Source organism: Mustela nigripes, chromosome 13, assembly GCF_022355385.1.
Source record: "Mustela nigripes isolate SB6536 chromosome 13, MUSNIG.SB6536, whole genome shotgun sequence".
NCBI classification, from domain to species: Eukaryota; Metazoa; Chordata; class Mammalia; order Carnivora; family Mustelidae; genus Mustela; species Mustela nigripes.
The window spans coordinates 91,451,057-91,477,395 of record NC_081569.1 but is presented as its reverse complement, the minus strand read 5'-3'; positions in this window follow the sequence as shown (position 1 = coordinate 91,477,395).

Genomic DNA, 26,339 nt, shown 5'->3' with positions numbered 1-26,339 from the left:
TGATCTTTGTCTCTTTTTACCAAATATAGATTAAAGTCTATTATGTCTAAGTTAAGTATAGCTACTCTACTTTTGTTCTGATTACTATTTGCTTAAATATTTTTGTCTTTCCCTTCATTGTCAGTTCATGTGTTTCTTTAAGTCTAAAGTGAGCCTTCTCTAAACAGCCTAATAGTGGTTCTTATTATTTATCCCTTTGGACATTATTAGAAAATTTAATCTGTTCACATTTAAGTAATTATTTATTTTTCATTTTTAAAATAATTTATTCTTTTATTCTTAATTTTAATTTCACTATAGTTAACATACAGTGTTATTCAAGCATACAGTATAGTGATTTAGCACTTCTATACATTTCTCCATGTTCATCATAAGTGTATTCTAATCCTCATCAGCTATTTGACCCATCTCCTTGCCCACCACCCCTTAGTAGCCCTCAGTTTTTTCTCTATCATTAAAAGATTGTTTAGTTTCTCTTTTTCCTCTGCTTGTTTGCTTTCTTAGAGTTCACATATGAGTGAAGTCGTGTTATATGTCTTTCTCTGACTTTTTAATTTAGATTATACTCTTTAGCTCTATTCATGTCCTTGTAAATGGCAAGATTCCATCCCTTTATACGGCTGCATGATATATGCATTTATCTATCACCTATCTATATATCTATAAATACAGATACAGATATAACTTCTTTTTTTTCCAGTAATCTATTGCTGGATCCTTGAGCTGATTCCAGAATTTGGCTGTTGTAAATAATGCTGCAGCAAATATAGGGGTTCCAATATCCCTTTCGTTTACTGTTTTACTATTCCAGGGGCAAATACCTGGTAGTGCAATTACTGGATCATAGGGTGGTTCTCTTTTAAAATTTTTGAAGAATCTGCATACTATTCTTCACAGTGGCTGCACCAGTTTGCATTCCCACCAACAATGCAAGAAGGCTCCTTTTTTCCTGCAGACCCTCACAGTTGTTTCTTCTTCTTTTTTTTTTTCTTTTCTTTCGCTTTTCATTCTGACAGGTGTGAAGTGATATTGTAGTTTGGTTTGCATTTCCCTGATGATGAGTGATGTTGAGCATTTTTTCATGTATGTGTTGGTCAACTGTATGTCTTCTTTAGAAAAATGTCTTTTCATGTCTTTTGCCTGTTTTTTAATTGGATTATTTTGGGGGAGGGTATTGAGTTCCATACATTTTTTATATATTTTATTTTAACCCTTTATTGGATATGCCATTTGCCATTATCTTCTCCTATTCATTCAGTAGGATTGCCTTTTAATTTTGTTGATTGTTTCCTTACCTGTGCAGAAATTTTTATTTTCATGTAGTTTCAATAGTTTATTTTGCTTTTATTTCCCTTGCTTCAGGAGACATATCTAGAAAAATGTTACAGCCATTGTCAGAGAAATTACTGCCCATACTCTCTTCTAGGACTTTCATGGTTTCAGGTCACACACATAGATCTTTAATCCATTTTTTTTCTTTTTTCTTTTTCTTTTATTAACATATAATGTATTATTTGCCCCAGGGGTACAAGTTTGTAAATCCATCAGGCTTACACATTTCACAGCACTCACCATAGCACATACCAATGTCCATAACCCAGCCACCCAACACTCACCCCTGCCAGCAACCCTGTCGTGGCCAGCGTGATGAATCGACCAGGGTAACTGTGAGGGCTGAGAGGATGATGAAAAGAAATTAAGAGACAGGGGCAGGAGGGACACTGAGGATGATGTCTAACAGTGCCAATTTTATTCCACATCTTAACAATCATTTATAAGGCAGACCAGAATAGAAGGAGCATTACATCAGTACATAGTCAGATGACTGCAAGTTTCTATAACAAGTTTACATTTACTACAAACAAACCTCGTGATGCCAGGTAGTTTCAGTAAAGCCATTAGCAAGACAATCAACCAGGGAGTGGGTTATGGGAGGTACAGAACAACAAGGACTAACTAAGAACTCAGGACCCTGGCCACATTGTTGCCTTCTATAGGGAGAGTTGTGTGGGAAGTCACGTAGGCGAGCACACGACACATAGCACAGTCCCTTTCTCAGCGCACTCAACTTTCTGTCCTTAACCTTGTCAAGGTGTTTGGACTTTGAAGGACACACAAGTCAGGGTCTGGTTTGATCCTCTACTCCAACTGTGCCGTGGCCTCCAACACAACCTTCAGTTTGTGGCGTGAGATTAACAGACTCTTATGCTTTGTATCCCTCCTGATCCCATCTTGTTTCATTTTTTACTTCCCTACCCACCCCCATTATTCCATGCCCTGCCTCTCAAATTCCTCATATCAGATAGATCATGTGATAATTGTCTTTCGCTGATTGACTTATTTCACTCAGCATAATACCATCTAGTTCCATCCACATCATTGCAAATGGCAAGATTTCATTTTTTGATGGCTGCATAGTATTCCATTGTATATATATACACACCACATCTTCTTTATCCATTCATCTGCTGATGGACATCTAGGTTCTTTCCACAGCTTGGCTATTGTGGACATTGCTGCTATAAACATTTGGGTGCACATACCCCTTATATCCTTATACAATATCCTTATATTGTATCTTTAGGGTAAATACCCAGTAGTTTGGCTTTGGCTTTGGCTTTCTTTTTCAACATTCCTCTGGGTATTCAGGGTCTTTTCTGGTTCCATATAAATTTTGGGATTATTTGTCCCATTTCTTTGAAAAAAAAATTGAAGGTATTTTGATAGGGATTGCATTAAATGTGTAGATTGTTTTAGGTACCATAGACATTTTCACAATATTTGTTCTTCCAATCCATGAACATGGAATATTCTTCCATTACTTTGCATCTTTGTCAATTTCTTTCATGAGTACTTGATAGTTACAAATTCTTCACCTCTTGGTTAGATTTATTCATAGGTATCTTATGGTTTTGGGTGCAATTAAATGGCATCAACTCCTTAATTTCTCTCTTCTGTCTTGCTGTTGGTATATAGAAATGCAACTCATTTCTAGCCATTCATTTTATATCCTGATAGTTTACAGAATTCCTGTATGAGTTCTAGCAGTTTTGGAGTCGAATCTTTTGGGTTTTCCATATAAAGTATCCTATCATCTTCAGAGTGTGAGAGTTTCACCTCTTCTTTGCTGATTTGTATGCCTTTAATTTCTTTTGGTTTTCTGATCGCTGAGGATAGGACTTCTAGTGCTATGTTGAATACTAGTGGTAATAGTGGATATCCCTACTGTGTTCCTGACCATAGGGGGAAAGCTTTTAGTTTTTCCCCATTAAGAATGATATCTGCTGTGGGTTTTTCATAGATGGTTTTATGATATTGACGTATGTACCTCTATCCCTACACCGTGAAGAGTTTTGATCAAGAACGGATGCTGTACTTTGTCAAATGCCTTTTCAGCATCTATTGAGAGTGTCATATGGTCCTTGTTCTTTCTTTTATTAATATACTATATCACATTAATTGATTTGCAGATGTTGACCCAACCTTGCCGCCCAGGAATAAATCCCACTTGGTCGTGGCAAATAATCCTGTACTGTTGGACCCTATTGGCTAGTATTTTGGTGAGAATTTTTGCATCCATCTTCATCAAGTATATTGGTCTGTAATCCTCTTTTTTGATGGGGTCTTTCTCTTGTTTTGGGATTGGGGTAATGCACCTCATAAAACAAGTGTGGAAGTTTTCCTTCTATTTCTGTTTTTTGGAAGAGTTTCAGGAGAATAGCTATTAATTCTTTAAATGTTTGGTAGAATTCCCCTAGGAAGCTGTCTGGCCTTGGGTTCTTGTTTTGTTGTTGTTGTTGTTTTTGAGAGTTTTTGATGACTGTGTCAATCTCCTTCTGATTTGGGGTCTATTAAGGTTTTCTATTTCTTTCTGGTTCAGTTTTGGTAGTTTCTATGTCTCTAGGAATGCATCCATTTCTTCCAGATTGTCAAATTTGCTGGCATATAGTTTCACATAATATGTGCTTATAATTGTATTTCTTCGGTATTGGTTGTGATCTCTCCTCTTTCATTCATGATTTTGTTAATTTTGGATCTTTCTCTTTTCTTTGGATAAGTCTGGCCAGGGGGTTATAAATCTTATTAATTTTTTCAAAGAGCCAGCTCTTAGTTTCATTGATTTGTTCTCCTGTTCTTTTTATTTCTATTTCATTGATTTCTGCTCTGATCATTATTTCTCTTCTCCTGCTGGGTTTAGACTTCCTTTACTATTCTTTCTCCATTTCCTTTAGGTGTAGGGTTAGGTTGTGAGACCTTTGTTGTTTCTTGAGAAAGGCTTGTATTGCTATATTTTTTCTTCTCAGGCCTGCCTTTGCTGTGTCCCACAGATTTTGAATTGCTGTGCTTTCATTTGTTTCCATGAATTTTTAAAAGTCTTCTTTAATTTCCTGGTTGACACATTCATTCTTTAGTAGGATGCTCTTTAACTTTGATTTCTTTCCAACTTTTCTCTTGTGATTGAGTTCTAGCTTCAGAGCATTGTGGTCTGAAAATATGCAGGGAATGATCTCAGTATTTTGGTACTGGTTAAGGCCTGATTTGTGACACAAGATGTGATCATTTCTGGAGAATGTTCCATGTGCATTAGAGAAGAATGTGTATTCTGCTGTTTTGGCATGGAATGTTCTAAATATATCTGTGATGTTCATCTGGTCCAGTGTGTCATTTAAAGACTTTATTTCCTTGTTGATCTTTTGTTTAGATCATCTGTCCATTTCAGTAAGGGGTTGTTAAAGTCCCCTACTATTATTGTATTATTGGCAATGTGTTTCTTTGATTTTGTTAGTAATTGGTTTATGTAGTTAGCTACTCCCATGTTAGGGGCATAGATATTTAAAATTGTTAGATGTTCTTATTGGACAGACCCTTTGAGTAGGATATAGTGTCCTTCTCATCTCTTATTATAGTCTTTGGCTTAAAATCTAATTTATCTGATATAAGGATTGCCTCCCTAGTTTTTGATGTCTATTAGCATAGGAAATTGTTTTCCACTCCCTCTCTTTAAATCTGCAGGTGTCTTTGGGCCTAAAATGAGTTTCTTGCAGACAGCATATTGATGAGTTTTGTTTTTTTATCCATTCTGATACCCCATGTCTTTTGATTGGGGCATTTAGCTGATTTACATTCAGGGTAACTATTGAGAGATATGAATTTAGTGTCATTGTATTGCCTCTAAGGTGACTGTTACTGTATATTGTCTCTTCCTTTCTGGTCTACTACTTTTAGGCTCCCTCCTTTCTTAGAGGACCCCTTTCAATATTTCTTGTAGGGATGGTTTGGTGTTTGCAAATTCTTTTTGTTTTTGTTTATCCTGAAAGCTTTTTATCTCTCCTTTTATTTTCAATGATAGCCTAGCTGGATATAGTATTCTTGGCTGCATATTTATCTCATTTAGTGCTCTGAATATATCATGCCAGTTCTTTCTGGCCTGCCAGGTCTCTGTGCTTAGGTTTCTGAAAATCTAATATTTCTACCATTATATGTTACAGACTCCTTGTTCCTAGCTGTTTTGAGAATTTTCTCTTTGTCACTAAGACTTGTAAATTTTACTATTAGATGATGGGGTGTGGACTTATTTTTATTAATTTGAGGGGGGTTCTCTGTGGCTTCTGGATTTTGATGCTTGTTCCCTGGCCAAATTAGGGAAATTCTCTGTTATAATTTACTCCAATATACTTTATGCCCCTCTCTCTCTTTCTTCTTCTGGGATTCCAATTATTCTAATATTGTTTCATCTTATGATATCACTTATGTCTCGAATTCTCCCCTTGTGGTCTAGTAGTTGTTTGTCTATCTTTTTCTCAGCTTCTGTATTCTCCATCATTTGGTCTTCTGCATCACTAATTCTCTCTTCTGTCTCATATTTCCTAGATGTAAGAGACTCCATTTTTTATTGCACTTCATAAATAGCTTTTTTTATTTCAACTTGGTTAGATTTTATTTCTTTTATTTATCCAGAAAGGGATTTTATTTCCCCATAAGGGGATTCTCTACTATCTTCCATGCTTCTTTCAAGCCCAATTAACACTTGATAACCATTATACTGAACTCTATTTCCGACATATTACTAATATCCCTGTTGATTACGTCCCTAGCCATCTGTACTGCCTCTTCTTCTTTTTTTTTTTTTTTTTTGTGGTGAATTTTCTGCCTTGTTATTTTATCCAGATTAGAATAGATAAATGAGAGAACAAAATACTAAAAGGGTAGCAAAGACCCCAGAAAAATATATACTAACCAAATCAGAAGAGACCCAAAACCAGGGGGAAATAAGGCAGAGGTGGGGAAGAAAAAAGAAAGTAGAAAACAATATGTGTGTGTGTGTGTATGTGTGTGTATACATATATACATATATATATATGTATATATACAGACATATATGTATAATGATTGGTGAATAGAATAGAGCCACACATTTGATTTTGGGTGTATTTTGGTCTGTTAGAAGAAACTATGTCCCAAAATATTAAGAAAAGAAAAAAATTATGTATATATATATATATATATATATATATCCCAAATAAGGGTAAACATGATGAAGGTAAGGAATATGAGTGTAAAGATGAAATTTTAAAAAGTATCTAAAAAGGTAATTGATAAGAAGTTGGTTGGAAAAAGAAAAAAAAAAGGAAAGAATGTGATTAGACTGGAGACTAGAACAAAGCCATGCACTAGATTGAGGGTATATTTTGAACTATTAGAAGAAGCTGTATCCCAAAATTTTAAAGAAAAAATCCTATATGTATAAAAAAATAAGGTTAAATACAATGAAGGGATAAAATATGACTATAACAATGAAAAATTTTGAAGAATTTTTAAAGGTATTGATAAAATAGTTAAAAATGTTAAAATAGGAGAGAGGAAAACTGAAGAAATAGAATAAGAAAATTTAAAAAATTAACTCTAAAAGACTAAACAATCATGGGGAAAAAGCCATGAATTCTATGTGTTGCTTTATCCCAGCTCTGGAGTTTGACAATTCTAATTGATCAGTGAACTTGGTTTTAGCTTGATGTTCTTGCTGATCTTCTAGGGAAGGAGCCTGTTGTAGTGATTCTCAAATGTCTTTGCTTGAGGTAGAATTGCATCACCCTTGTCAGGGGCCAGGCTAAGCAATCTGCTTGCTTTTCCTCTAGGTAGCTTTTGTTCCCTAAAAATTTCTGTACAGCTCTGGAGGACAGGAATGAAAATGGCAGCCTCCCACTCTCTAGCCTGTTAGGAGCCGAGAGCTCAGGGCCCCACTTCTCAATGTGCCTTCAGAGAAAAACAGTCAACCTCTCCCATCTCCCATCTCCCTGGTCTCCTGCCACACTCCGAACTCACCTAGCCTGTGACCGAGCATTTCTATCTCTGGCTCATGGTCCCGTTTGGAGTCTCCAAACCCAGCATGCTCCCTGGCACTCCTCCCAAAGGAGGAAGGAGGGGGTCTTTCTGGATCTGCCACATGTGGTCCCTGCTCAAAGATTAGTGATCCTACTGTGCCTTGAACAGGTTAAGGTTACCTCCAGCTGAAAGCCCACTCCTCAGCTCCATCTGGGCAGCCAGCTTTCCCGCTGCAATACCTGGAGCTTTGCCACACTCAGACACCTCTGGTCTTTGTGTGACCCCAAGGGATCCTGAGACCACACTGTCCCCGTGAAGTTTCCAACCCCTGCTTAGACACTAAAGCAATATCACTCAGTGGAGCAGACTTCTAAAAGCTCCGGTTTTGTGCTCTGCTGCTCTTTCATTTGCCAGGAGCCATCCCCTCCCCCTGCAGTCTTTCTTCCCATATGTTGCCTCAGATTCAGTTCTCTGCAAGTCCTACCTTCCAGAAAGTGGTCAATTTTCTGTTCCTAGAATTGCTGCTCCTCTTTTCTTCTATCTCCTGTTGAGTTTGTAAATGTTCAGAATGGTTGGATAACTAGCTGAACTCCTGGGAGCCAGTGATATTAGGACTCCTATTCCTCCACCATCTTGCTCCTTTCTCTGCCCTTTAATCCATTTTGCTTTTATTTTTGTGTATGGTGTAAGAAAGTTATCTAGTTTATTCTTTTGCATGTATTCTCAACACCATTTGTTGAACAGACTATCTTTTTCCCATTGAATATTCTTTCCTGCTTTGTCAAACATTGGCCATATAGTCATGGGTTCATTTATGGATTTTCAGTTTTATTTCATTGATCTATATGTCTATTTTTGTGCCAGTACCAAACTATTTTGATTACTATACACTTGAAATACAACCTGAAGTCTGGAATTGCGATACCTCCAGGTTAGTTTTTCTTTTTCAAGACCTTCATGGTTCCATACAGATTTTAGGATTGTTTATTCTAGTTCTTTGAAAAATTCTGTTGGTATTTTCATAGGGATTGTGGTATCCTTATGGATCACTTTGAGTAATACAGACATTTTAACAGTATTTGTTCTTTGAATCCCTAAGCATGGAATATATTTTCATTTCTTTGTGTTTTCAATTTCTATCATCAGTGTTTTTATAATTTTCAAAATAAAGGTCTTTCATTTCTTTGGGTGAGTTTATTTAGGTATTTTATTCTTTTTTATGCAGTTATAAATGGGTTTATTTTCTAATATCTCTTTCTCCTGCTTCGTTACTAGTGTATAGAAATACAGCAGATTTCTATGCATTGATTTTATATTCTTTGACTTTGCTGAATTCATTTATCAGTTGTTGTAGTTTTTTTGGTGGAGTCTTTAGGGTTTCCTATGTATAGTATCATGTCATCTCCAAATAATGAAAGTGTTACTTCTTCTTTACTGATTTGGATGCCTTTTGTTTCTTTTTGTTGGCTGATCAGTGTGGATAAGGACTTCCAGTACTATATTGAATAAAAGTAGTGAGAGTGGACATCTTGTCTTGCTCCTGAACTTAGGGTAAAAGACTATGATGTTAACTGTGGATTTTTCATATAAGGTTTTCATTATGTGGAGGTATGTTCCCTCTAGGTTTACTTTGTTGAGAGTTTTTACCACGAACAGATGTTATATTTTATCAAATGTTTTTTTCTGCATGTATTAAAATTTTTATATTTTTTTTATCTTTTCCCTATCGATGTGACATATGTTAATCTGCAAGTATTGAACTACCATTGCTTCCTGGGAATATTTTCTACTTGATCGTGGTGAATGATTTTTTAATGTATTTTTAGATTTAGTTTGCTAATATTTTGGTGAGGATTTTTACATCTATGTTTATCAGAGATATTGGCCTGTAGGTCTCTTTTTTTTTATGGTGGCTTTATCTGACTTTGGTATCAAGGTAATATTAGCCTTATAGAATGAATTTTTAAGTTTTCTTTCCTCTCCTGGGTTTAAGGATAGTTTTTGATGAAAAGTTATTAACTCTTCTTAAAATGTTTGGTAGAGTTTGAGAAGTTGCCAGGTCCTGGCCTTTTGTATATTGGGAGTTAATATTATTATTATTATTATTACTGATTCAATTTCACTACTGGTAATCATTCTGTTCAGATTTTCTATCTCTTACTGATTTACATTTGGTAGATTACATTTTCTGGTTGATTTTCTGTCTGGTCATCTGTCCATTGATGTAAGTGGGGGTTTTAAGCCCCCTACTGTTACTGTACTATGATTGATTAGTTCCTTTATGTTTATTATTAACTGTCTTGTGTATTTTGGTATCTCATGCTGGATGCATAAACATTTACAATTATTATATCTTCTTGTTGGATTGTTCCATTTGTTATTATATAGAGTCCTTTTTTTTTTTTTTTTTGTCTCTTTTTAGAGTCTTTCTTTTAAAGTCTATTTTTTCTGGGGCATCTGGGTGGCTCAGTCACTAGGCATCTGTCTTTGGTTCAGGTCATGATCCCAGGATCCTGGGATCGAGCCCCACATTGGGCTCCCTGCTCGGCAAGAGGCCTGCTTTTCCCTCTTCCACTCCCCCTGCTTATGTTCCCGCTCTTGCTGTATCTCTCTCTGTGAAATAAATAAATAAATAAAATATTTTTTAAAATAACATTTTTCCAACATGTGACATTACTCATTTTTTATATTTTGTTTTGTTTTGTTTTGACATCCATTTGCAGGATAAATATTTCTCCATCCCCTCAGTTTCAATATGCATGTGGCTTTAAGTCTTAAATGAGTCTCTTAGAGGTAGCATATAGATGGATTTTGATGTTGTTGTTGTTGTTGCTGTTGTTGTTTTAATACATTCTGTCACCCTATGTCCTTTGATTAGGGCATTAAGTCCATTTACCTCCAAAGTAATTATAGATTATATATGTATTTATTACCATTTTGTTTTTTTTGTCCGATCCTTTCTTTTACTTTCATGGTTTGTTGGCTTTCTTTAGTGAGACACTTGGATTCCTTTCTCTCTCTTTATTCTTTCCTATTACTGGTTTCTGCTCTGTGACTACCACTTGGTTTGTATATAACTGCTTCTGCCTTTAGCAGTCTATATTAAGTTAATGGTCACTTAGGTTGGAACCATTCTTTACTCCTCCCCACCTCAAACCCCCATGTTTTAGGTATATGTTGTCATAGTATCTTTCCTTTCATCTGTGAATCCCTTGACTGATTTTTTTTATAGATCAATTTATTTTTACTGCCTTTGTGCTTCCAAAGTTTTATAATCTCACTTATGGTCTTCCTTTTCACTCAACATTCCTTTTAATATTTCTGGTAGGGCTGGTTTAGTGCTATGAACTCCTTTAGTTTTTGTTTGTCTTTATCTCTCTTTCTATTTTGAATGATAGCCTTGCTGGATAGACTGTTCTTGGCTGGAGATGTTTTTCTTTAAGCTTCTTTGAATATATCATGCCATTCTGTACTGGTCAGCAAAATTTCTGCTGAAGAATCCACTGATAGCCTTATGGATATCCCCTTCTGTGTACCTGTCTTCTTTTCTCTTGCTGCTTTTAAAATTTTTTATCAGGATGTTTTGCATTTTAATTACTATGTGTCTTGGTGGGGACCTCCTTGAATTGATTTTGTTGGGGGATCTCTGTGCCTCCTGAATCTAGATATCTGTTTCCTTTCCCAGATTAGGGAAGTTTTCAGCTGTTATATTACTAAATAGATTTTTTTGCCCCTCTTTCTTTCTCTTCTTCTTTTGGGATTCCTATAATGGGAATGTTATTAAACTTGGAGTTATTGAGTTCCCTAAGTCTGTTTTCATTTTGAATAATTTTTTTTCCTCTATTTTGCTTTACATTACTCAGTCTTCCAGGTAGCTCATTTGCTCCTCTGCTTCCTCAAACTTGCTATTTATTTCTTGCTATTTAATCAAACATTTTTAAATGTTTGATTTTTTTAAAGATTTTATTTCCTTATTTAAAAAGATTTTATTTCCTTATTTATTTGAGAGAGTGAGAGAGATCACAGAGAGGGAGGGAGAAGCAGACTTGCTGCTGAGCTGAGAGTCTGATGCAGGTCTTGATCTCAGGACCCTGAGATCATGACTTGAGTCAAATCAGACACTTTACTGACTAAGCCACCCAGGCAGCCCTGTCTAATGTATTATTGATTTCATTATTGTGTTCTTCATCTCTGATTGGTTACTTTTTAATCTTTTTTTAAGGGTCTCAATGGTGTCTTCCACCCTTCTCAAGTCCAGTGAGGATCTTCATGATCATTATTTTAAAACACTCTATCCAATATATTACTTATGCCCATTTTTCTTAGGTCTCTTGTTGTGCTTTTGTCCTATTCTTTCATTTTTGAGACATTTTTCTCTGCCTTTTCATTTTGTCCATCTCTCTGTATCTACCTCCTGCTGTTGAAGGTAACAGCTTTATGAAGAAGAGGTCCTATAGTGCTCTGCAGTGCAGTTCCCATTATTCCCTGGGGCCTGGTGCTTCAAGGTGTTCTCATACATTTGTTGGGTGTCCCCTGCTGTTGAGTTCTGGTCACCTTTTACTTCAGTGCAGTTGTCTGCAGAGGCTCTCTTTGTATATTGTGGGCAGTGTTTGATACCCATCTGGGTGGGGCAGTTTAAAAAAGTGTGTGCTGGTCTTGCAGAATGAGACCTGCTGCTGCTGGAATTGAGGTCCCACAAAACACTTGGGATCTCATCATAATGTGTTGGTGGGGTTTGTGCTGTTTTTGTTTTTGTTTGTTTGTTTGTTTTCAAGGAGTGGTTCACAGCACAGGGACTGAGGCAAGCATGACTGGGAAGGGCACATCCTCAAATCATGGGGATATGGGCTTGGTGAAAGCAAATTAGGCAGTGAGTGTCAGAACTCACTGAGCTGGTTCCTACAGATAGCCTCATGTTTATGCCAAGGGGTAGGAGGGGATGAGGCAATGATGTATGCTACCTCCTTTCTTCCTGGAGTGGTCTCCCTATGATCCCTGCCTCTCTAGGCCATGCTCTGAGTTGAGTAAATAACTTTCTCTCCTGTCTCCCCCCTGGCAGGTATTTTTCAAACTGCTATTTCCATGCTGTATCTCTACTGGCTGTTTGTTGTGCTGTCTTTTTAAGGGTGGGGACTCAGTTTCCTAAGACCTGTAGGCTCTCTTAGGGCTCAACTAGTGGATTTTTAAAATTCTAGGTTTTAACTCCTGCTAGTTGTAAGAACTCACGAAAGTAAGCTCCTCTTGCTTTCAAACATATGTTATGGGCAGTCATCTTCCCCATGAGGGCTCTCCAGTGTGATAGTCTGTTTTTCATCCTTCTTTATACCACTGGCTCCCTCCCAATTGCAGATAGACACAGTCCATTTTGTTCTCAAACTGTATTTTTGCCCTTCCTACCTTCTTTGGTGTGGCCTCTTTTCTAGTGGAGTTTTTTCTGCCTGTCTTCAGGTCATTTTCTGAGTTACTTATGCTGATTTGAGTGTTACCTAGTGGAGGCGAGCATAGGGTTCTCCTACTACTATATCTTCACAGCTTCCCCATTTAAATAATTGACAGCTAAGGACTTAATATTGCTATTCTGTTAACTATTTTCTGATTCCTTTGCACCTCCATTTTTTCTTCCTTCTTATCCATTCATTTTTTCTTCTGGTGTTTGCTATTTTTTGAGCTATGATATCTTTTGATATCAGTATGTTCTGACTTCTTTATCATGTTCTTCCATGGAATTGCTACAGGTTTTATAAGCTATCTTAAAATAATAGGACCTTGATAGGGTTGAATTGAATGTGTAGATTGCTCTAGGTAGCATAGACATTTTAAAAATATTTGTTCTTCCAATCCATGAGCATGGAACATTTTTCCATTTCTTTGTATCCTTCTCAATTTCTTTCTTCAGTGTTCTATCATTTTCTTTTGATTGGGCATTTAGCCCATTTACATTCAGAGTAACTATTGAAAGATATGAATTTAGTGCCATTGTACTGCCTGTAAAGTGACTATTATTGTTTATTTTCTCTGTTCATTTCTGGTCTATGTTGCCATCAACTTTTTTCACAGAACTGAAACAAATAATCCCAAAATTTGTATAGAACCAGAAAAGGCCCCGAATCGCCAGAGAAATGTTGAAAAAGAAAGCCAAGGTTGGTGGCATCACAATTCCAGACTTCAAGCTCTATTACAAAGCTGTAATCATCAAGACAGTATGGTACTGGCACAAAAACAGACACATAGATCAATGGAACAGAATAGGGAGCCCATGAATGGACCCTCAACTCTATGTTCAACTAATCTTCAACAAAGCAGGAAAGAACTTACAAAGGAAAAAGATAGTCTCTTCAACAAATGGTGTTGGGAACATTGGACAGCCACATGCAGAAGAATGAAACTGGACCATTTCCTTACACCATACATAAAACCAGACTCAGAATGGATGAAAGACCTCAATGTGAGACAGGAGTCCATCAAAATCCTCAAGGAGACATGCAACAACCTCTTTGACCTTGGCCACAGCAACTTCTTGCAAGACACATTTCCAACGGCAAGGGGAACAAAGGCAAAAATGAACTATTGGGACTTCATCAAGATCAAAAGCTTTTGCACACCAAAGAAAACAGTCAATAAAACCAAAAGACAACTGATAGAATGGGAGAAGATATTTGCAAATGATATATGAGACAAGGGGCTAGTATCCAAAATCTATAAAGAACTTCTGAAATGCAACACCCAAAGCATAAATAATCCAGTCAAGAAATAGGCAGAAGACATGAATGGACATTTCTGCAAAGAAGACATCCAAATGGCCAGCAGATACAGGAAAAAGTGGCCAACATCACTCAGGATCAGGAAAACACAAATCAAAACCACAATGAGATACCACCTTACACCAGTCAGAATGGCTAAAACTAACAAATCAGGAAATGACAGATGTTGGCAAAGATGCAGAGAAAGGGGAACCCTCCTACACTGCTGGTGGGCATGCAAGCTGGTGCAAAGGCACTCTGGAAAACAGTATGGAGATTCCTAAAAAGTTGAAAATAGAGTTACCGTGTGATCCAGTAATTGCACTACTGGGTATTTACCCCAAAGATACAAATGTAGGGATCAAAAGGGTACTTACACTCCAATGTTTATAGCAGCAAAGTCCACAATAGCCAAACTATGGAAAGAGCCCAGATGTCCATCAGCAAATGAATGGATAAAGAGGATGTGGTATATCTACACATAATGGAATATTATGCATCCATTAAAAGTGAAATCTTGCCATTTGCAATGATGTGGCTGGAACTACAGGTATCATACTGACCAAAATAAGTCAATCAGAGAAAAGCAATTATCATATGATTTCACTGATATGAGGAATTTAAGAAAAAAGGCGGGGAAAAGAGGAAAAAATGAAACATGACAAAACCAGAGAGGGAGATAAACCATAAGACCCTCTAATCATCAGAAACAAATTGAGGGTTGCTGGAGGTGATGGGTGTAGAGGAATGGGGTATCTGGGTGATGGACATTGTGGAGGGTTTGTGTTGTAATGAGCACTGGGTACTACATAAGACAGATGTTGAGTCTTATTATAAAAGACCTGTACCCCGAAATAAATAATACATTATATGTTAATTAATTAAAAAATATATATGCTAAAATGCAGGTTTTCAAAAAAATTATAGCACCCTTTTTAAAAATGATACCTTCAATAGTATTGGTAAACTTTATATGTTTACTGTCTCCTGTCACATTTTAGGTTATCAACGTTACAGCTTAAATATTTTTATTATATATTCACTAATAGATTATTGTAGTTATGTTTATTTTTACAACATTTGTTTTCTATAATATACAATGTTATATTTGTTTCAGGTGTACACAAATTCAACAATTCTATACATTACTGAGGATTTATCATAATAAGTATGCTTTTAATCCCCTTCAACTATCTCATCCATCTCCCCAACCTTCCTCTGGCAACCACCAGTTTGTTCTCTATATTAAGTGTTTGTCCCTTTTTTCTTTGTTCATTTGTTTCTTAAATTTCACCTATGAGTGAAATCATATGGTATTTGTCTCTGTCTGACTTATTTCACTCATTATTATACTTTTTAGATGCATCCTGTTGTTGCAAATGGCAAGATTGTATTTGTTTTTTATGGTTAATAGTCCACTTGGGATGTGTGTGTGTGTGTATTACACTATTCCTATCCATTCATGTATGGATGCATACCTCGATTACTTCCATATCTCAGGTATTGTAAATAATGTTTCTACAAACAAAGGAGTACATATATCTTTTCAAAATAATGTTTTTATGTTCTTTGGATAAATACCTAATATTTGAATTACTAGATCATATGGTAATTCTATTTTTAATTTTTTGAGGAACCTAAATGTTTTCCACAGTGGCTGCACTAGTTATTTTCCCACAAACAGTGCATGAGGGTTCCTTTGTCTCCATAGTCTTGCCAACACTTTGTTTCATGTGTTTCTCAGCCATTCTGAGAGATATCTCATTGTAGTTATGATATGCATTTCCCAGATGATTAGTGATATGGAACATCTTTTCACATGTCTGCTGGCATCTGCATATCATCTTTGGAAAACTGTTATTCAGGTCCCTTGCCCATTTTTAAAATCACATTATTTGTTTCTTGGGTGTTCTTTATATATTTTGATATTAACCCATTATTAGATACATCATTTTCAAATGTCTTTTCCCATTCAGTAGGCTTTTTTTTGTTGCTGTTGATTGTTTCCTTCACTGTGCAAAGGCATTTATTTATTTTGTCATAGTCCCAGTAGTTTAATTTTTTGTTTGTTTCCCTTGCCAAAGTAGATCTACCTAGAAAAATGTTTCTTTATCTGATGGCAAAAGAGATTACTGCCTATGTTTTCTTCCAGGAACTTTGTGGTTTCAGGTGTAATATTTATGTCTTTATTTCATTTTGGTGTATTTTTATGTATGGTATAAGAAAGTGGTCTAGTTCCATTCTTTTAAATCTGGATATTGCTGTTCAGTTTCTTAGCACCATTTGTGGATAAGACTGTCTTTTCCTCATTCTATATTCTTGCCTCCTTTGTTGAAGATTACCTGACCACAAAAGGGAAATAAAAAGCATCAAAATTGAAAAAGGCAAGAGTAATTTTTGATATATTCAACACGCTGAAAGAAATAAGCAATCAAGCCATAAAACATGAAATGGCAGAAACTTAAATGCATATTGCTAAGTGAAAGAAGCCCATCTGAAAGGCTACATACTGTATTATTCCAACTCTATAACATTTTAGAAGAAGAAAAACTGTGAAGACAGTAGAAATATTAGTGGGTGTATGATGAGAAAGCAACTTTGTTTTTTTGAGGGTATAACCCTGCTCACATCCAGGGCCTGACCATTTAGATAAGGACTTGACTTTAGGATGCCCCCCAAATTCCCACTTTTCTCAGGCACCTTTTAAAATAATCACTTTAGATTTAAGTTGGAAAACTAAATAACTCCCACCCCAACTACCTCATAATAGTTGGTTGCTACCCTATTTTCTATTTCTTGCTCACTGGTGACCTGAGTTGGAAGATTGCCCCTCCTCCAGGCTAACTGGACACCCTGACTTCTGGGCTCCATAAGTAAAAAATCTTATGTCTTTATGTTGTGTAGGTGGATTGAAACTGCACCTTCAATAAAAAAAAAATACTGTGGGATTCACCTCTCCAAGGTCAAAGCTTGGATGCTGAGGGAGCTATCTGCTGCCCTTTTGTGGGTGGCTTATGCCTCCTCATTCAATAGGTCGTATTCTGCATATTCTTAATTCAGCACACCAGCGCCACCTTCTCAACACAATTGGCAATAGGAAGATAGAATTGTAGGTGCAGTTTGTACCCCTACACAATGCCTTGACCCTGAAAAGGCCTAGCTTTCTTTCCCAGACTGCTCAGTCTCTTTGAGAAGGAACTGCTGCTTACTGTCAGGTTATGGCACTGCTTTGGGTGCTGCTGCTATCAGATGTTGCCATGAATATCCACCCCAAATCATCAGTGCTGTAAAATGGCAGAATACAGAGACCAACCAGCAAGCCTTAGACTGAGGTAAATGTGTTTCCCATCAGTCTCTAAATGAGAGTGATGAGATATCAGGTCTAGAGTTGGTCGATGGCTATGATCCTATGTAAAACTCCTGGTATTAAGCCAAGATGAGAAAACCAAGAAGATAGGACTCAGTCTCTTTCATCCAGGCAGGGAATAGGGGCATAGATTATCAAGTCCTAGGATCCAAGGAAAGTTTCCCTTAGATTAGTGCTGGAAGAAGAGGTTTGTTGCTAGGCCTGCTGGGTTGGTGGTTAGAACCAGGTAGTTGAGCCCAGGGAGCCAACCCTAACCCATGACAGAGACAACTCTACTAGGGGGCATCGTGGTACCCAGGATGGGCAAATGGGACCAAGGCACTTGGGAGGATATCAGGAATTCCACTCCTGGCATAGTACAGACAAACAAATTCTAGTGAAAAGTGGGGCCCTTGAGCACTTGCTACCAGTTCTTCCTGAGTCCCAAGAAGAGGTAAAGAAAATTACTAAATGTTTATGACCATGATCAGATAGCTTGAGCTTTACTGAGCACAGTGGCATATTGACATGCCAAATCACTGGTGCTATGTTCTTGCGGCTTGGGGAGGCCTTCTCAAAAACATCAGTTTACATTGCACTGGAATAGGTAGATCAAATCTCTTGGGTGTTGATTGGGATACCCTAGAAACAGAACAGTAACATATGAGTCTGGGAAGAGGCAACCTTTCTCCAAGGTGTTCCTTATTACCATTGATTGTACCAAAATGTTCAATGATGACTAGTCTGAATGAGTAATGGAGGCATGAAACTATACTTATAGAAGTGCAAGTTTTGCTAGAATAGTTTGTCTAAAGGGAGGGGGAGAAGAGTGCTGATCAGCTCCTATAGGTCCTTGAAACTGGCTCAGATTGGCCAAAGACACCAAAATTCATAATTTGTTAAAAAATAAATCAAAACCCATGGTACTGAGGGCCCATTTTATTAGAAACACCCTAAAGGAGACCTGGGACCTGTTGCCATAGTAAGGGTGCTCCCAAATATGTCAAGCCCCCAAGGTATGAGACACAGACAAAACAAGAAAGGTATTGAACTCTGAGAAGTAACTTCCTAAGCCTCCTGAGCCCAAAGGGATTATGAGGAAGAATCCCTACTTCTCCTGACTTGGATTTTTATGACTTTTTATGACTTAGTACCAGCCTCATATGCCCTTCACATTTATTATAGCCACTGCAAGTAGACAACCTTGGATAAAGTGTGCTTCCTCTTATGTAAAGTGGGATGATTCAATGGATACATGTTTTTGCTGAGCACCAGGCCCCTGACCATTTCCAACCCAGAGGAAGTACCCCTGAGACGAAAATCTAAGGAGTTCTTCTTAAAGGGTACCCCCCTCGCTTCAATTATAAAGCCATGCTGTTGCAATTCATAGAAATGTCAGATACTGGAGAACAAGCATTAGACTGTGTCAGTGCTGTAGTTAGACATGAAAGAGAATTTTTCTTAAGTTCAAATCTTGTTTGCTTATAAAGGCAGTTGGACCCCACTGCCCCCCTCAGCCAGGGACCCAATGGAGGAGTACTAGGGGACTCAATGGAGGGGTACTAGGGGACTTTGGGGTCTAGAAAAGGCCTCTTATTTGTCCCCAAGAAGTGTAGGCACTTCAAACCAATACCTTCCCTCATGAGATGATCAACAGACCTCTTTATTTTGGTAGCTCTGAAGATCAGGGATCCCTACTGATTTAATCTCAAGACAGCCCAAATACAAATTAGAAAATGTTGCTCAGGCTCTACAAGTACTTCAAGAGATTGATGGCTCCTCTTGAGTTAGATGCTCTTACCCAGCCTCAGCCTCAGGATCTGAGATCCTGGACCCTGGCTGAGAGTGTTAGTTTCTATGAATCCTGCTGTAAAGATCCAGCAGTGCCCTGGAGTTTGTCCCACCTCCAGAGACAATCGCATAGATACTTTTAATTATCTATTAGGATACACAAAATAGACATTTTACTGCTCTCATTAACACCCAAATTACAGTATTTCCTGGCAACCCTTCCAAACATAAATAAGTGGCACCCCTTAAATTACAAGGTATAACAGGTAGGATAGTAGAAGGCATTCAGCTTCCCTTGGATGTCACTGTTAGAACAGTCTATTAAAAATCTTAGTGGCAGTGCCTTTGACCCTTCCCTTCCTGTTATAGGATGGATTTCTTGGTATGCCACCATGTCATCTGGAACAAACCCACATTCCTGGCTTCCTCATGGGAACTGCACTTTGGGAACCCACAAATCTGCTACACCTGATAAAGATGGTAAATATCCTCCAACCCTGCTTGGAACAAGGGACTAAAGGGAGTACAGTCCATAGGCCCATAATTCAAGATTTATAAAGGAGTTATAAACACCATTTCTCCTTTCAGTTCCTCCATTTGGCCACTATTAAAGCCTGCTGAGTAGTGCCTTACAATCAACTACTAAAATTTAAATGCAAAAGGTACCTCTATTAAGGCTCCCATACCCAACATTGTCCAGTTCAGGATACCTACCATGAGACTACTTCACCACGATCTGTCTAGTTCATGTTTTATTCAGTATTGATTGTCAAGGAGTCCCAACCACAGTTTGCCTTCACAATTGAAGGTACTCAATATACCTTTATGTGGATGTCTCTGGGCTACCTTAACAGTCCAGCTATTGCCCATAATCTTTGCCAGCAAGACCTGGATGCCCTTACTGTGTGCCCTTTTACCATATGGCACTCCACTGATGACATACTCATCTGAGGCCCTTAAGAGAATATGGTATATGGGACCCTACATGGCTGGTGACCCACTTACAACATAAAGGTTGGGCTATTCCCTCACATAAAATTCAAGGGCCAGCTGCAACTGTAAATTTCTGGGCATTAACTTATCCTCTAAAGGCTGGAGAATTCCACTTGCATTTAAACATCAATTGTTAACTATTCGTCCTCCCACATGCAAGCCCAGCCCAGCACATCTTAGGGCTCTTTATGTTTAGAACCAACATTCTTAGATGCGTTTATTTAGTCATGTGCAAATCCTCCATATTTTATTAGGGAGAAGCTAAGAGCAACATAAAGGTCAGTTAATTAAACCCTCTCTGATTCCCTCCAGCCTCTCTTTCTGGGCAGATGTATTGGCCACCATGAACTATATGCCTTGGGGCTGATAGGCTAAACATGGCTCCTCCTGGCTGCCTATGGGCTTTTGGACCAGACAAGTACCCATTAGATCTCTTTAAAATGTCAAATTCTGGCTACTTATTGAGCTTTTTTAAAAACAGAGGCCCTCATTGGAGTATGGTCTGTTTTTCTGAGTACAACACTCCTATTACATCATGAATAAGAGATGTGTCCCAACAGTAGTAGGTTGACATTGCCATAAATTCATTTTTGCTAAGTTGGATATGGTGTCTTTAGGAATGAGCTAAAACTGACAGGCCTTTCCAAATTACATGTGAATGTGGCTTCCTTACTCTTCATCTTCCTGATCATAGATCTTGGGGAACTGCTGACAGTGCCACAGTTGTTTGAGCCCATGGCAACTTGGGCTAGCCCCTAGGAAGAGCTGATGCAGAAAAGGAGTCTGTGTAGTTCATGGATGGCAGCACCAGAACCATACAAGATGGAGCCTACTAGAGAGCATGCCATTCTGGCAGCACCTTCATGCTATTCAAAGACAGCAAGTTAGGATCTGCTTAGCTTGCTGAGCATGTGGCTACACAATGGCTGTGTACAGTGCCTTTGCCTATGACAGGTCTCTGGTCCATATTTTTACTGACTCATGGATAGGTGCTAATGGGCTAGCAGTATGATCAGGTCAATGGCAATGGGATAATTTTTACATTCTAGGCAGACCTATGGGGGTGCTCCAGTTTGGAAGGATATTACCCAACTACAAATCACAATTAAAGTTACCCACTTTCAAAACATACAAAAATTACCCCATCAGAGGCTATCTTTAACTTCAAGGTAGATTTCCTTGCTCTAATATGGGTCACTACCTATTTGGGGCTCTCAACCAACACCTTTGCCTGCTCTATCCCCTACCACAAAACCACTGCTCCCTTCCCATCACCAGCATCAGTTAAACCTCAACTCTCCCTGGCCAAATGGTCCCATATCTCTTTGGGTCATTAAGAAGCTGTTGTCACAATGGTCTGGGCCTGAAGTAGGACCATTTTGCTTAATGCATTGTTCTGAGTAACAAATTATGTTCCCAAACTCAATACTAGACACTGCCTCTTCATTCTTTGGTTCCATTAAGGTACCACTGGTTAGCTGCTGGAAAGGTGATGTCATAGGGCCCATCTTCCATCAACAAGACACCGCATTTGTGGATATTTTCACCAGTTTACTGCATGGTACACCCACCAGGAACACCTACGAGGCACAGGTAATCTCTTTTGTAAGTGTATTTTGTCCTCCTGACATTACTGACTGATATCAAGGATCTTATTTTACTATCAATGTGACATAGCACTGGATTCTCTTATAGAGTATCTGATGGAACTTCTACTTCCCATACTGTCCACAGGCCTCTGGCATTATTAAATGGCTCACTACTCTTATAAAATCTTTGTTCCTTAAGTTACAGGGCATTAGATGGACTCTTTAATGTATTTTCTTGCTGCCAGAGACTTCTGTCACTTTAAACTCTTGGCCTTATGGCCACCACTCTTCTTATATCAACTGTGTTCATCTGGCCATGCTGCCTGTGATTATTATCATGGGAAATCTGATGACTTTATTTCATAGGATAATGCTGTTTACATCTTCCCCAACACTTTTGAGTTCTTGTACAAATTTAAAATGCCAGTTATCTTACCTTCTAATATTCATTGCAATACAATCAAGGTTGGTTTTGATGGGCTATACCCCCTGGCCCATTAGAAAAAAGACCCACTATGCTGTTGATGGACACTTACCCACTTGATATGTTCCAGTTGAAATTTCAGTGTGTAGTGGCTTTACCAGATAGCTCATTTCTCCTGACCATACCTTCCCATGGGGAGTGGGAATGATTACAGCTGGATCTGTCGGGGTCGTGCCCCTAAGATGGTGCCGGCTACATAGCCCAAGCAGCACGGACAGCCTGAAAAACATCCGCCCTGGCCACACGTGACCTTGTGCTCTCACATGAACACTGCATGCCACCACTGCCTATGAGCCCCAGATACCTCCTGTTCACGTGAACACCTCTGTGATTGGCTGTATACCTTCTGTTCATGTGAACACCTCTGTGATTGGCTGTTATGCCCTATATAAGGCAAGAGAACTTCCCTGCAGGGGAGGAGAAAGATCGACCAGGGAATAAATAAGAGCTTGTGCATCGACCTGCATGTGTGTGTTGGTGTTGCGTCATCTCTGCAGGCAGGGAGAGGGGGACATGGATCCACTGAAGGAATGGTGTGGATCTATAGAAGAAGTAAGAGGAACTCAGGTTTGTTGATACTCGTAACATTAGAGGATGACAGCATGGGGATACAACTGCAGCCCTTGTCTCTACTCCCCTTTGGAGGAGGCCACAAATGAGCTGTAGAACTACAACAGCCCCATAGTAAATCATCACATGGAGCCATCAGGGTGAGTGTGCACAACTATAAAATGAATATGCCTGCTGCTGTTGGCCTTACTCTGTGACTTTTGTAACATCTGGGTCATCGGGCTTCTCCTTGACCTCAGAGAGCATCAACATTAGTAAGTTGCTGAATCACATAGCATTTGCCTGCAGTATCATCCAGGATCAGAGGATGGGAATGTAGGAAGTCAGCCATAGTGGGGCTGTACTGAAATAACACCAAGTGTGGATACTAGTTGGGCAATTTTAAATGGAACCAGTGGCACAAATGCTTAAAGACCACCAGTCCTGTTCAAATAGTCACTGACATCTTGACCCCCAGGAACTGGTCATTTTCATATCAATCCTAATAGTCTGATAGGCTTATGTAGTTCAGACCCATCTCTGGTAATAGAAAGCCAAACATTAAATTGTCTGGAGCATATAAATAAAATTTGTTTAAAACAGGGCTGCACATGTGCCTCCAACCTTTACTATTTGTGGATGGAAACCTATGGATTAGAGGAAAGCACTGTCCAATCATTTGTGAGGTGTAATCCTGAGGACCCCAAAACTTGAGATGTCAGTAAATGCTCCTAATGGTGCAAGCAAACCTTAATCAGAGCACCCCAAATCTTTGCAACCCTTGGTCCCTCAGTTCCCCTCATGGGTGGTTAACTGAGGAGCTATCCTTCTCTGGGATGGCTTCCTCCAGCTATGACAATTCTGGAGATGACAAACCCAGGTCATGACAATACAGACAGCGCAGGACACAAAGAACTGAGAGATAACAACACCCTGGCCCCAGACATCACAAGATGCAACCACATCCAGATACAGCCTTCTGCTGTAATAGAGATGACGTGGTAGTTGATGATGGTGAGCCCTTCCTGGGACTTGTTTGCTGTACTAAATGCTTGTCTATTTAAAGTCTCTGCTGATGACCCCCTTGGTTGACATTTTGTAGAACTGACTATGTGTTTTATCTCAGAATCCCCCTTGCTTACTAGAGTGCTTGCTGCTCCAGTTTGAGGCAGTACTGTGACTGTCAAACTGCTCTCTGTTGTACCTTTGAGCTTTGGAAGGCCAAGGTATATACTGAATTTCACAAACTTATGGGAATTTCTTGAATACTCCACTGAGCTGTTTGACTTCATCACACTCTATTAGACTGACCTACATTATGCATTCTACTGGAAGTTACTAAGTTTAATTTTGGTGGGAGTATCCTTCCCTGGTGGTAGATGCTGCCACCACCTTTTCAGGATTACAACCACAAGGTCACTTCCCTAAACACCTCAACAGGGCCATTTCCTATGGTCACTAATCAGGATTCCACAATCCTCTTGTTTAATCATTTCAGTAGGTTTAATATTTTTCTGTACAATGGATAGAAATTGGAACTCATTTTGGGGGCCATAATAATTGCTGGGAATATTACCAGGCTCAACAAATGCTGTTTCCTGAGTTAATGGCCTACCAGGCTAGTTTACTGACCCTGTCCCTATTTGCTCAACAGAAAGCAGTCTGCATCTCTGCTGTTTGCCTGGCCATTCTCGATGGTGCTCAACTGCTTCCATGCGGGATATTTTGCAATACTGTATGTGGCACCTGGCAGGAGCCCCCACATGCCCTTTATAATCTTCTGTATCTTCCCAGGTACCGATATCACATGGATGAATATTACCTACACCTCATCCCAAGGAGCATAAATCTCTATGGTCTTGGGCCTCCCAGAGCAGACATCCAGGGGTAACTCCAACTTAATCCCCAATCAAGCACAGTGTCTAGTACTTTGGAGAGGTCACACATATATGATTTGTCAAATATGTACTTCATCCCTCAACTTACAGTATGTTTGCTTCTGTGTCAGGTGCCAGGGAGTCAGTCTGTTGATACCAATATACAGGGAAGGTACTAGAACTTTTTTTGAGTTGAAGGGCCTGGTAAGTGGCACTCTTTATATCCCCCTTATACCTTGATGGCTTAGGTGGGAGCAAGCTCAAGGCACCCTAGCTGACCAACTCTTTCAGTGAGCCCAAAGACCCTAGCTCATACCAGCCTCAGCCATCCTGTCAAGGTGGTCCCAACCCAGTCTACAGCAGGGCAACCTTGGTTAGTGCTCACTGTAACTCTAGCGATCTTGCCAAAGTGACCTAGGCACAAAACACCCTAGAACACTTACCTACCAGAGTTTTGCAAGGGTACCATGGTGCAGAGCACCCCAGAACATCTGGACCCACATCCACTTTGGCTCCAGTTTCCCCACAATCTGCCATACACCTTGCAAATGGAAGCCCCCCCCCCAAAAAAAAAGCCAGGGTATACTTATATCAATATGTAGAACAAAATAGACTTTAAAATGGTTACAACAAGAGACAAATTAAGGTATTACATAATGATAAAAGGACTAATCCAACAAGAGGATACAATTATATATATCTATATGCCCAACAAAGGAGTACCTTAATATATAAGGCAGATGTAAGCAGGCATAAAAGAAGAAGTTGGCAGTAATAATAGTAATAATAGGATACCCTACTTACATAAATGGATAAATCAGGCAGAAAATAAGAAAACTGTTTTTGAAAGACATGTTAGACCAGATGTATTTAACATATATATAGAATCAAAACCACATAATATACTTTTTTTCTTAAGTACACATGGAACATTCTCTAGGATACGTCACATTTAAGGTCACAGTCTCAATAAATTTAAGATGATTAAAATCATATCAAACTTCCTTTCTGACCCCAGTGGCATAAAGCTAGAAATAAATTACCAAAAAACAAGCCATTAACCAATGGGTTAATGAAGCAATAAGATAATAAATAAATAAATAAATAGGGGGGAGGAGAGGGAGAAACAAATAAAAATGAAAATAACGTGATCCAAAGTCTTTGGGATCCAGTTCTAGAACAGAAATTTATAACAATACAGACCTGCCTCAAGAAACAAGAGGAATCTCAAATAAGAAATCTAAACTGACACCTTAGAAGACCTAGTGTTAGAAGGAAGGAAATAATAAAGATCAGAGTGGAAATAAATGAAATAGAGACTAAAAATAAAATCAATGAAACCAAGAGATTTTTTTTTGAATAGATAAAGATAATTGATAAACTTTAGCCATGCTCAAAAAAGAAAAAAAAAAAAAAAGAGAGGACCTAATTAAATAAAATCAGAATTGAAAGAGGAAAAATAACATTTGACACCATAGAAATACAAAGGATTATGAGATGCTATAAAAATTATATACTGATAAATTCCTAGAAGCATGCAACCTTCTAAAATGGAATCAGGGATAAATAGAAAAACTGAGCAGACTGATTACTAGAAACAAAATTGAATTGGTAATCAAAAAGCTCCCAGGAAATGTCCAGGACCAG